Consider the following 13,845-nt stretch of genomic DNA (forward strand, 5'->3'; position numbering starts at 1 on the left):
AACGACTCGTTCAAGGACTTTGGAGATGTAATGGAGGTTGGAGATGGTAATGGAGGAGTAGTTTGCAAGAACAGAGGGGTCAAGGGTTTTTTTTTTTTTGAGGAGGGGGTGATAATGGCAGGTTTGATGGGGATGGGATAGGTCCCGAGGGGAGTGAATTGTTAGCAATATCAGCTAACATAGGGGCTAGGAAGGGAAGTTGGGTGGTCAACAGTTTGGTGGGAATAGGGTCAAGAGAGCAGGTGGTGGACAAGATGAGCGCGAAGAGGGCACAAGGGAGATAGGAGAGAAACTAGAGAAAAGGTTCGAGTTCAGGACTCGGGCCGGGGGAACCTTAGGGGAAGTCTGGCCCGATAAGCTAGGGGAAGGGAGGGAAACGGCAGAGGCTGCTATCCCCAACAACGAGTCAACACCTTGAGCAGAGAATTGGTGGGAAAAGATAGTATAAAGCTTTACTTAAATTAAATAGACATAATTCAAAAGATATCCCACCCATCCTTGCATTCTAAAAAGTTATTACCGATTAGAGCTCCGCTGACAAGGCATATTAATCAGTAATTCGCCGAAGCCGCATCCGACCCTCATCGCTCGCTGGAAGCAGCCATTATATTTCCCACAATGCACGTCACCGCCTAGCATAACGGGAAAACGAGTGAAGCTACGCGTTAGCCATCTTTGTAATGGAGACTCCATTCTGTACCATATACCGACTGCCATCTTAGTAAAGGAGAATCCGTTAGCTGGTGTATACGGGCCACCATGTTACTAAACGAGAGTACATTCTGTGGCTTACTCACGACCGCCATCTTCGTAAAGGGGACGCCATTCTGCGACATATACTTACCGCCATCTTAGTAACGGAGACTTCATTCTGTGACGTCGCCTGACCACCATGTTAGTAAAGGAGAGTAACCCGGGCGTTGTTGTTGACCCATATACTCATTATTACAATAGCAAAATACTACTGATGCTGGAAATCTGAAATAACAACAGAAAATGCTGGTCATCAACCTGAAACGTTGGGCCCGATTTTCCCGATCGTGCGGGAAATTTTCGGGTTCCCCGAATGTCGGGTTCCGACCCGAAAAAAAATGGGTCAGCCAGCTGCACACAATTTTCCCTCAAGTGGCCAATTAAGGTCCAACGTGTGGGCACCCTTGCTACCGGTGGGCGCCGCGGGGACTGGAGTGCATAATTAATCTGGACGACCAAATTTTAATTTGATTGGTGGAGGGCTGGTTAAAAGGGTTATTGGGTATTTGTGAACTTGTTTTTTGTTTTTGGTCGAATGAAAAGAGAGGGCACCCTTGCTAATTGTCCATTTCCAGCCAGAAAGCCCCACAGTATGATGCCTTCATTCGTGGTGCTTTTAAAGTGTCCAGCAAGCTTCTCAACCTCTGCAAGCTTCTCAACCAGTGTTGCAGAATGGTAGAGGAGCCTGCACCAGTGGCAGAGCCCGAGCCCAAGCCGCTGCCAAATTCAACGAGACATCACTGCAGACATTGGTGGATGGGGTAAGGGCCCACAGGGAGGTCCTCTACCCTCGCTCAGGGAGGAAGAAGCCTCCCAAAGAGTCCAGGGTTGCCTGGATGGAGGTGGCTGCAGAGGTCAACTCTCTGGGAGTCACCCGTCAGACATGGATGCAGTGCAGGAAGCGCTTCCATGACCTTCACCGCACAGGGAAAGTAAGTACGAAGTTTCCATCACCCTCAACCTGATCCCCATTGCCTTTCCCCAACAGCACTCAGCTTCAGCAATCTCTTCCTCCACATCCCACTTCAGTCATATCCATGCACCCTTACCCATTCCCTATCTCTCTATGCTCACATTCACATAACTATTCCACCATGCAGCCCTCACACTGCCTCTCACTCTGATGCTTGGAACACAACTGACAACACTCAGGGAGGGCCCTTGGTCTTGCAGCCTCACAACATCTTTGTCTCCTTCTAAGTATCTATGCTATGCAATCTCTACACTCACTCCTGCACGCTCACTCAAACTCCACTTGTCTCCCTCATTGCAGGAAAAGAGAGCTCACAATAGACGAGAGCATGTAAGGACTGGAGGAGGACCACCCTCATTCACCCACCTGAGCCCCTGGGAGGAAGCAGCGATCGAGCTTGCTGGGGCTGACGTGCCTGTGGATGCTGGGGCAGGAGAGACAGGAGCAAGCCCGCAAGCTGGTGACAGAATAGTTCCCCATCTCTCTCTCATTGACATAGCATAAGTTGCTGATATGATTCTGAAGCCACATCATTTGGACTTCTGAGCATCTGCCAAATCCAATGTGCAAGTAGCCTTGGCATCAGCTCTCTAACTCTTTCCTTTACTCCCCCACAGGACCATCCGGCGCCCCCATCGCCACTGCCGAGGAGGAAGAGGCTTTGCAGCCAGACTCCTCCGAGGAAGCTCCAGCCTCTGAGGGCGCAGCGTCAGCAGAAGTAAGTGCACCCAGCACCAGCGCAGACACTCACACCTCGGTGGGACCTTCGGGACATAGAGTAGTGTTGTCACCTGGTGTATCACAGCTCACAAGTGAGCATCAGTAGAGTGTGGAGACAGGGACAGCAGTGCAGAGTCCTCATCGGAGGGTGCAGGCCTCTGCCAGCTCAGCTCAGCTGCATGTCGACCCTATGCCTCTAGGTCCATCTGCAAGAGAGGAGGTGATGGATCTCCATGCACAGATGCAGGAGTCTCTGGCAGGTTTTGTCTCCAGGGTCGCTGCGAGTGTGGAGTGAATGGAGGGGTCCATGGCGAGCATGAGCAGAGCCTTATTGGAGTCATTGGTGCATGAAAGCATCACCACGGAAAGGTTGGCAACCTCCGTGGTAAGGCTGGCTGCAGGAGAGGAGGGCTGCAGCCGAGGAGAGGAGGGCTGCGGCCATGGAGGAGCTTAGTCGCCAGGGTCTCGAAAACATGGTGAGTGCTCTGAATAGAATGGCATCTCTTGAGGAGCGATGGGCATCTATTGAGCACCGAAACCAGACCTTCATGGAAGTCCTTCTGAGTAGGACTGCCATTGCAGATACGGGTTCCCATGGCCCCCCTGATGTGCAGCAAGGTGCTCTCCAGCCACTTGCAGGCGCTGAGGGGGAGCTGACCCATGAGAGGGAGGTTGTTGGCACACCTCAAGGAAATGGGGGCTGCGCTCCAAGTGCTCACACTTCCATGCCACTTCAGGGCCCCGCCGGAGTCCACACCCCAGTGAGATAGGAGTCTCAAGCCCTGCACAGCCGCAGGAGCAGCAGACTGCTGGCGAGCCCTCACCGGCTCGCCACCCCAGAGGACGCCCGCCAAAGGTGTCGAGACAGGCACAGCAGGAAAGTGAGCAAGGGGCCTCCACATCTGCTGAAGCCACAGGGGTACCACTACGTAGGAGCACGCGTAAGAGAAAAATAAAGCACCACTAATCACAAGGGTAGTCACTTGGGTGAAAAGTCTTGTAAATAGTTTTAATGCCATCATTTTCCTGTACATAAAAAATCTGGTGGCAACTGCTGCAGTTATGGCATCTGTCATTTGGTGAATGGGGATATCACAAAGGCCTTAGGATACCTTGCAGATGTCAGCAAGCTGGTCAGATAGGTAGGAATGTGCAGGCATGGGCCACTGTCCATGGTCAGTTAAGAAGCAGTGAGGCTGCCGTGTTTGATGTACCAGGCTACGCAAATCTGCCCAGGATGAGTGCGTTCCTTGCATAAAAGGGTAAGTCATGCCAGGAGAGCCCAGCCCCGGGTTATGCTCCTCTTGCTCTATGTGGGAATTTAGGGACACTGCTGGTGTCCCTGATGACCACGTGTGCCAGAAATGCATCTAGCTGCGGCTACTAACAGACCGCATTGCGGCGCTGGAGCTGCGGATGGATGGGCTTTGGAGCATTCACGATGCTGAGAGGGTCGTGGATAACACATTTGATGAGGTGGTCACACCGCAGGTAAGGACTGCACAGGCAGAAGGGAAATGGGTGACCATCAGGCAGAGCAGTAGAGGCAGGCAGGTAGTGCAGGGGACCCCTGTGGCCATCCCCCTCTCAAACAGGTATACCGACTTGGATACTGTTGAGGGGGCTGACTTACCAGAGGAAGGCAGCAGCAGCCAACTTCCTGGCACCAGGGGTGCTTCTGCTGCTCAGGAAGGGAGGAAACAGAGTGGGAGAGCAATAGTGGTAGGGGATTCTATCGTAAGGGGAACAGATAGGCGTTTCTGTGGCCGTAGACGTGACTCCAGGATGGTTTGTTGCCTCCCTGGTGCCAGGGTCAAGGATGTCACTGAATGGCTGCAGGGCATTCTGAAGGGGGAGGGTGAACAGGTAGAGGTCGTGGTTCAGATTGGGACCAACGACATAGGTAGGAAGAGGGATGAGGTCCTGCAGCAAGAATTTAGGGAGCTAGGTAGCAGATTAAAGAGCAGGACCTCAAAGGTTGTAATCTCTGGATTACTCCCGGTGCCACGTGCTAGTGAGTATAGGAATAGGAGGATAGAGCAGATGAATGCGTGGCTAAAGAGTTGGTGCAGGAGGGAGGGCTTTAGTTTCCTGGATCACTGGGCCTGCTTCTGGGGAAGGTGGGACTTGTACAAGTCGGACGGGTTGCACCTGAACCAGAGCGGGACAAATATCCTTGTGGGGAGGTTTGCTAGCACTGTTCGGGGGGGTTTAAACTAAAATGGCAGGGGGTTGGGAACCTGAGCAGGGAGACAGAGGAAAGGAAAACGGGAATAAAAGCAAAAGATAGGAAGGAGAAAAACAAAAGTGGCAGTCAGAGAAATCAACGGTTTAAATCAAACGTGGCCACAGTAAATAATAATTCTAATAGGTCTAAGAGCGTTAAAAAAACAAGCCTGAAGGCTTTGTGTCTTAATGCGAGCAGCATTTGTAATAAGGTGGACGAATTGGCTGCGCAAATAGAGGTAAACAAATATGATTTGGTTGGGATTACGGAAACGTGGCTCAAGGATGGCCAAGACTGGGAACTCAACATCCAGGGGTATTCGATATTCAGGAAAGATAGGCAAAAAGGAAAGGGAGGTGGGGTAGCATTACTGGTTAAAGAAGGGATTAATACAATTGTAATGAAGGATATTAGCTCTGATTATGTGGAATCTGTATGGGTAGAATTGAGAAATACTAAGGGGGGAAAAAAACATTAGTGGGAGTGGTATATAGACCTCCCAACAGTAAGGCGGAGGTTGGGGATGACATGAAAAGGGAAATTAAAGAAGCGAGCAATAAGGGCACAGCAGTAATCATGGGTGACTTTAATCTACATATAGATTGGGCCAACCAAATTAGTAACAATACTGTGGAGGAGGAATTCCTGGAGTGTTTACGGGAAGTTTCCTGGACCAATATGTTGAGAAATCAACCAGAGATCAGGCCATCTTAGACTGGGTATTATGTAACGAGAAAGGATTAATTAGCAATCTTGTTGTATGAGGCCCCTTGGGTCTGAGCGATCATAATATGATCGAATTCTTCATTAAGATGAAGAATGAAGTAGTTGACTCAGAGACTTGGGTCCTCAATTTAAATAAAGGAAACTACGATGGTCTGAGGAGTGAGTTGGGTAGGATTGATTGGGGAATGGCACTCAAAGGGTTGACGGTGGATAGGCAATGGCAAACATTCAAAGACCGAATGGATGAGCTACAGAATTTGTTCATCCCAGTTTGGCATAAAAATAAAACAAAAAAGGTGACTCAACCGTGGCTAACAAGGGAAATTAGGGATAGCATAAGATCCAAGGAGACAACATAAATTGGCCAGAAAAAGCAATAATCCTGAGGATTGGGAGCAGTTTAGGATTCAACAAAGGAGGACAAAGGGATTAATTAAGAAAGGGAAAATAGAATATGAGAGTAAGCTAGCTGGGAACATAAAAACTGACTGTAAAAGCTTTTATAGATATGTGAAGAGAAAAAGATTGGTGAAGTCAAGCGTAGGTCCCTTGCAGTCAGAATCAGGGGAATTTATAATGGGAAACAAAGAAATGGTTGACCAACTAAATTCATACTTTGGTTCTGTCTTCACAAAGGAGGACACAAATAACTTCCCAGAGATGCCGGGGAACATAGGGCCTGATGAAAGGGTGGAACTGAAAGAAATCAGTATTTGTAGGGAAATGGTGTTAGGAAAATTGATGGGACTGAAGGCCGATAAATCCCCAGGGCCTGATAATCTACATCCCAGGGTACTTAAGGAAGTGGCCCTAGAAATAGTAGATGCATTGCTGGTCATCTTCCAGAACTCGATAGACTCTGGAACAGTACCCATGGATTGGAGGGTAGCTAATGTTACCCCACTATTCAAAAAAGGTGGTAGAGAAAAAGCAGGGAATTATAGACCGGTAAGCCTGACATCGGTAGTGGGGAAAATGCTAGAATCTATTATAAAAGATGTAATAGCAGAGCACTTGGTAAGCAGTGACAGGATCGGACAAAGTCAACATGGATTTACAAAAGGTAAATCATGCTTGACTAATCTACTGGAATTTTTTGAGGATGTAACTGGTAAAATAGATAAGGGAGAACCAGTGGATGTGGTGTATTTGGACTTTCAGAAGGCTTTCGATAAGGTCCCACATAAGAGATTAGCGTGCAAAATTAAGGCACATGGGATTGGGGGCAAGGTATTGACTTGGATAGAGAACTGGTTGGCGGACAGAAGGCAGAGAGTTGGAATAAACGGGTCGTTTTCCGAGTGGCAGGCAGTGACTAGTGGGGTACCGCAAGGATCGGTCCTAGGACCCCAGCTGTTCACAATATATATTAATGATCTGGACGAGGGAATTGGATGTAATATCTCCAAATTTGCAGACGACGCAAAGCTGGGTGGGAGGGTAAGCTGTGAGGAGGATGTCGAGAAACTCCAGTACGATTTGGACAGATTGGGTGATTGGGCAGAAACATGGCAAATGCACTATAATGTGGATAAATGTGAGGTTATCCACTTTGGTGGCAAAAACAGGAAGGCAGATTATTACTTGAATGGCAATAGATTGGGAGAAGGGGAAGTGCAAAGAGATCTGGGTGTTCTTGTGCACCAGTCGCTGAAGGTAAGCATGCAGGTGCAGCAGGCTGTTAAGAAGGCAAATGGTATGTTGCCCTTCGTAGCAAAAGGGTTCGAGTACAGGAACAAGGATGTCTTGCTACAGCTGTGCAGGGCCTTGGTGAGACCGCACCTTGAGTATTGTGTGCAGTTTTGGTCGCCTTACCTGAGGAAGAACGTTCTTGCCATGGAAGGAGTACAGCGAAGATTCACCAGGCTGATACCTGGGATGGCAGGAATGATGTATGAGGAGAGATTGTGTCGATTGGGCTTATACTCACTGGAGTTTAGAAGATTGAGAGGGGATCTCATCGAAACCTATAAAATTCTGTCAGGCCTGGACAGACTAGATGCAGGAAGGATGTTTATGATGGCCGGGGAGCCCAGAACCAGGGGTCATAGTCTAAGGATAAGGGGTAAGCCATTTAGGACTGAAATGAGGAGGAATTTCTTCACCCAGAGAGTGGTGAACCTGTGGAATTCTCTGCCACAGAGGGCGGTGGAGGCCAGTTCATTAAATATATTCAAAAAAGAGTTGGATATATTTCTTAAGGCTAAAGGGATCAAGGGATATGGGGAGAAGGCAGGGACAGGGTACTGAATTTGGATGATCAGCCATGATCTCATTGAATGGCGGAGCAGGCTCGAAGGGCCGAATGGACTACTCCTGCTCCTATCTTCTATGTTTCTATTCCGTCCAGCAATGTTCTCGTGCACTGGTGCCGCTGGTTGGCGGGCCTCTGCAGGATGCTCGTTTCCGTCCTCCTCCTCGGCATCATCCTCAGCATCATCCTCATCCGAGGCGACTCTGTGAGGAGCCTCTTGGTCCTGCGGAATCGGCAAGCCACAACACTGTGCCATGTTGTGAAGCATACAGCATACCACGGTGATTTTGGAGACCCTGGCTGCTGAGTACTGTAGGGCTCCACCTGATCTATCGAGGCATCTGAAGCGCATCTTCAGCAATCCGATGGTTTGCTCGATAATGCATCTGGTGGTAATGTGGCTGGAGTTGTTGCGCTCCTCAGCTTCGCTGGCTGGTCTCCTAAACGGCGTCATTAGCCAAGAGCGCAGGGGATATCCCTTGTCTCCAAGTAGCCATCTTTGAAGTTCGTTTGGCGGACTGAATAGCGGAGGCACAGTAGACTGGCGCAGTATGAAGGAGTCATGGCAGCTGCCAGTGTACCTGGCACAAACATGCAAAATCACCTTCTTGTGGTCACACACCAGCTGAACGTTAAGGGAGTGGAAGCCCTTGCGGTTGACAAAAACTCCTGGATAGTGGTGGGGTGCCCTAAGGGCCATATGTGTGCAGTCAATGACGCCCTGCACCCTTGGAAAGTCTGCCAGCTGAGCTAATCCAAGCGCTCGCGCCCTCACACTTGCGTGATCCCTGGTGAAATGGATGTGATTGTGCGCGAGGGCAAAGAGAGCATCGGTTACCTGTTTGATGCAAGTGTGTGCGGCCGCCTGGGAGATGCCGCTGATGTCTGCTGCTGATCCCTGGAAGGAGCCTGAGGCATAAAAGTTGAGTGCGGTGGTGACTTTGATGGCCACGGTAAGGAGTGAGGACCTGGTGCTCTGGGCTCCAGGTCTTGCTGCAGCATTGCGCAGATGTCAGTCACAACCTCTCGCGAAAGTCAGAGCCGCCTCTGGCACTGCTGCTCAGTCATGTTGATGTAGCTGACCCTGTGTCTGTAGACCCTGTTTGGGGGGTATCTCCTGCGCCGACAGCCTTCCATGCGCTGGCCCCTTCTGGCCTGTGCTGCCTCAGGTGGCTGAGCCGCAGCCTGTCGCTCCTGCTGGTGCTGCTGTTGTGGCTGGTGCTGCTGTTGCTGGAGTTGCTCCAGCCTCCTCTGCTGTTGGAGATCCTCTAATGCCAGGAAGGGAAGGAACAAAAGGCCTCCCATGCTTCTGGCAGATGCCTCCGTTGAGGCGCTGAGTTAGGGTGGTGAGAGGGGCTTCCCAGGAGCTCACACTGGAGAAGTGTGTGAAGCTCCAACCTTCCACAGCTGTGCCTAAGCCTTCAAGTTGCCCCAAGCCTTCAGCAACAAGGTCCTGCAGCCTGCAAATGCTGTCTGTTTAAATCTCTTCAGTCCTGATTGACCTGCAGCTGAAAGCAAGCAAGCCAACTTTGTTCACGCCAGGTTTCATCAGCGGTGTTCCCACCAGGCGTGTTTTACGTGGGGAAAGGCTGAAAGTTGCAAGGGACCCTGAAAATAGGATTAAACATGCCAATAATTGATCATTAGGCTCCCGCCGAGCATTCCCGCCTGCTGCGGGTGGGGCTGATTCGGGTCGCGCTGAAACACGGGGGTGAAAGTCGGGCGGGGCGGGGAATTGGGCAGGGGGGGTCGCGACCCCCTATTTCTGGAATTTATTTATTTTTTATAGCCCCCGCCCGCCTGAAAACCCGCCCGATGGCTGGGGGAAAATCGGGGCCGTTAACTCTGTTTCTCTCTCCACCGGAGCAGAGCAGCGGACCTGCAAGAGGCAGAGTCGTGGAGAGGAGGCCTGGGACCAGAGCTGAGCGGCAGACCTGCGAGAGGCAGAGTCAGCGAGAGGAGGATAAAAAGAGCGTGGAGTGGAGGCCTGGGACCGGAGCTGAGCGGCAGACCTGCGAGAGGCACAGATTCAGCGAGAGGAGAGAGAGAAGTAAAAAGTAATCGAAGTGTGACGTCACCAGAAAGCAGGTAAGTGATTGGTTGGTGAGTATTTCTCTCTTTCTCGCTTTTTTCCAAACTTAATTTTTGTGGTTTATAGTTTCTAGGGTCTCTGTTGTGTAGCGGGGAGTGCTGGTAAACAAGGGCCCTTGAATATATCATTTAATTGTAGTAACATAGAAGATAGGAGTAGGCCATTCGGCCGCTCGAGCCCACTCCGCCATTTAATGAGATCATGGCTGATCATTCAAATTCAGTACCCTGTCACTGCTTTCTCCCCATATCCCTTGATCCCTTTAGCATCAAGAAATATATCCTCCTGCATCTTGAATATATTTAATGAATTGGCCTCAACTGCCCAGTGTGGCAGAGAATTCTACAGGTTCACCACTCTCTGGGTGAAGAAATTCCTCCTCATCTCAGTCCTAAACGGCTTACCCCTTATCCTTAGACTGTGACCCCTGGTTCTGGACTCCCCTGCCATCGGGAACATCCTTCCTGCATCTAGTCTGTCTAGTCCTGTTAGAATGTTATAAGTTTCAATGAGATCCCCTCTCATTCTTCTAAACTCTAGTGAATATAAGCCTAATCAACCCAATCTCTCCTCGTATGTCATTCCTGCCATCCCAGGTATCGGTCTGGTGAATCTTCGCTGCACTGTCTCCATGGCAAGAACATCCTTCCTCCGATAAGGCGACCAAAACTGCGCACAATACTCAAGGTGTGGTCTCACCAAGACCCTGTACAACTGCAGCAAGACATCCTTGTTCCTGTACTCAAATCCTCTTGCTATGAAGGTCAACATACCATTTGCTTTCTTAACCACCTGCTGCACCTGCATGCTTACCTTCAGCGACTGGTGCACAAGGACACCCAGGTCTCGTTGCACTTCCCCTTTTCCCAATCTATTGCCATTCGGATAATAATCTGTCTTCCTGTTTTTGCCTCCGAAGTGGATAACCTCGCATTTATCCACATTGGGCAGATGCATGGCAAATGCAGTATAATCACCAAAACTGTCCAAATCATACTGGAGTTTCTCTGCATTCTCCTCACAGCACACACACCCACCCAGCCTTGTGTCGTCTGCAAACTTGGAAATATTACATCTAGTTCCCTCGTCTAGATCATTAATATATATTGTGAATAGCTGGGGTCCTAGCACCGATCCCTGCGGTACCCCACTAGTCACTGCCTGCCACTCGGAAAAAGACCCGTTTATTCCAACTCTTTGCTTCCTCTCTGCCAACCAGTTCTCTATCCAAGACAGTACCTTACCCCAATCCCATGTGCTTTAACTTTACATGCTAATTAGTGGTTTTGATTTAATTTAATTTGAATTAATTAAAGAGTAAGTCATGGCAGCACAGCTCGGCCCTGTGGCATGCTCCTCCTGCATTATGTGGGAAATGTGTGCGGGAAGTGTATCCAGCTGCAGCTACTGACCGATCGCATTAAGGCGCTGGATACATACTGGAGCATTTGCGATGCTGAGCACATTGTGGATAGCACGTTTAGGGAGTTGGTCACACCGCAGGTAAAGGCTGCACAGACAGGAAGGGAATGGGTGACCACCAGGCAGAGTAGTAGGCGCAGGCAGGTAATGCAGGGGTCCCCTGTGGCCATCCCCCTTTCAAACAGATATACCAGTTTGCACTTTGGATATTGTTGAGGGCGATGGCTTATCGGGGGAAGGCAGCAGCAGCGAACTTCCTGGCACCATGGGTGGTCCTGCTGCACAGGACGGGAGGAAAAAAAGCGGGAGAGCTATAGTGATAGGGGATTCTATTTTAAGGGGAATAGATAGGCGTTTCTGCGGCCGCAAATGAGACTCCAGGATGGTATGTTGCCTCCCTGGTGCAAGGGTCAAGGATGTCTCGGAGTGACTGCAGGGCATTCTGGAGGGGTAGGGTGAACAGCCAGTTGTCATGGTGCATATAGGTACCAACGATATAGGTAAAAAATGGGACGAGGTCCTAAAAGCTGAATATAGGGAGTTTGGAGGTAAATTAAAAAATAGGACCTCAAAGGTAGTAATCTCAGGATTGTTACCAGTGCCACGTGCTAGTCAGAGTAGAAATAGAAGGATATTTCAGATGAATACGTGGCTAAAGGAATGGTGCAAGGGGGAGGGATTCAAATTCCTGGGACATTGGAACCGGTTCTGGGGGAGGTGGGACCAGTACAAACTGAATGGTTTGCACCTGGGCGGGACCGGAACTGATGTCCTAGGGGGAGTGTTTCCTAGTGCTGTTGGGGAGGGTTAAAACTAAAATGGCAGGGGGTTGGGAACCTGTGCAGGGAGACAGAGGAAAGGGAAGCAAGGATAGAAACAAAAGACAGGAAGGAGAAAAGCAAAAGTGGAAGGCAGAGAAATCAAGGGTGTAAATCAAAAAGGGCCACAGTAACTAATAATTCTAAAAGGACTAAGAGTTAAAAAAATCAAGCCTGAAGGCTTTATCTTAATGCGAGGAGCATTCGTAATAAGGTGGATGAATTAGCTGCGCAAATAGATGTAAACGGATATGATATAATTGGGATTACGGAGACATGGCTCCAGGGTGACCAAGTCTGGGAATTCAACATCCAGGGGTATTCAATATTCAGGAAAGACAGGAAAAGGAGGTGGGGTAGCATTGCTGGTTAAAGAGGAGATTAATACAATAGTAAGGAAGGATATTAGCTCTGATGATGTGGAATCTATATGGGCAGAGCTGAGAAATACCAAGAGGCAGAAAACGTTAGTGGGAGTTGTATACAGACCCCCAAACAGTAATGCTGAGGTTGGGGATGGCATTAAACGGGAAATTAGAGATGCGTGCAATAAGGGCACAGCAAGTTATCATGGGTGACTTTAATCGACATATAGATTGGGCTAACCAAATTAGTAACAATACTGTGGAGCAGGGATTCCTAGAGTGTATACGGGATGGTTTCCTGGACCAATATGTCGAGGAACCAACGAGAAATCAGGCCATCTTCAAGATTCAAGATCAATTTATTGCCATATGTAACTAGTACAATGGAATGCTTACTCCCCACTCACTCCCACAATACAAGCATATAATATAAGAGCAAAAAAATAAAAACCAGTATAAATAAAAACAATAAGCAAATAAGCAAAAAGTATAGCAATAACAGTCCAAGTTGCAGGATATGATGAATAGTACAAAAAAGCCTCAATTACCACTGGAAATAATAGTAATGTAATATGATAAATATATGGTAATATGAATAATATATATATTTACATAAACATATAACTATAATATGGGGCAGTGCGATTAGCAGTTCAGTAGGCGCACTGCCTGTGGATAGAAACTGTTCTTAAGCCTGCTGGTCCTGGTTCGGATGCTGCGGTACCGACGTCCGGACCGCAGGAGGGAGAACAGTTTGTGCCCAGGGTGATTGGGGTCCTGGATGATGGAGCGGGCCTTGTTCCGGCACCTGGTCTGGAAGATCTCCTCGATGGACAGAAGTGCGTACCCGATGATCTTTTCTGCCGTATTCACAACTCTCTGGATGGCTTTCTTGTTCTGTGCAGTGGTGTTACCATACCACACATTGACACCACTCGTCAAGACACTCTCTATGGTGCCGCGGTAAGAGTTCACAAGCCACTGTGTGCTTATGCCGCATTTCCTCAGGCACCGTAGAGGGTAAAGGCGCTGGTGTGCCGTCTTCAGCATAGCCTCAGTATTATGGTTCCAGGCCAGGTCATCAGAAATCTGCAGATCCAGGAATCGGAAGCAACTGACTACTTCCACTGGTGTCCCGTCTATGATGGTTCCCTCGGTGGCTTCTGAAGTCCACGATGAGCTCCTTAGTTTTGCCAACGTTCAGGGCAAGGTTGTTGTCATTGCACCATCTCATCAGCTGGACTATCTCATCTCTGTACTCCGTCTCGTCATCGTTGCTTATCAGGCCAATTACTGTGGTGTCGTCGGCAAACTTGATAATCCGGTTATTGCTGTGTGTGGCTGTACAGTCATGTGTAAACAGAGAGTACAGCCAAGGACTGAGGCAGCAGCCTTGTGGTGCTCCGGTGTTGAGAACCAGAGTGGATGAGGTGTTGTTCCCTATTTTCACCACTTGAGGCCTACCAGTCAGGAAATCCAGAATCCAATTGCAGAT

General features: G+C 49.2%; 1 protein-coding gene across 1 annotated transcript in view; it reads right to left on the bottom strand.

The window, feature by feature from the left end:
• The window catches only part of mtif2 (mitochondrial translational initiation factor 2), a 77,907-nt gene extending 77,300 nt beyond the window's left edge, over positions 1-607 (bottom strand). The window contains exon 1 of the mRNA XM_085981362.1: positions 521-607. The gene's annotated coding sequence lies outside the window, so the exon portion shown is untranslated. The remainder of the gene's footprint in view (positions 1-520) is intronic.
• Between the last annotated feature and the right edge of the window lie 13,238 nt (positions 608-13,845).

This window comes from Somniosus microcephalus, chromosome 3 (assembly GCF_052327205.1).
Source record: "Somniosus microcephalus isolate GS21.2 chromosome 3, FLI_Smic_1.0, whole genome shotgun sequence".
In the NCBI taxonomy this organism is placed as follows: domain Eukaryota; kingdom Metazoa; phylum Chordata; class Chondrichthyes; order Squaliformes; family Somniosidae; genus Somniosus; species Somniosus microcephalus.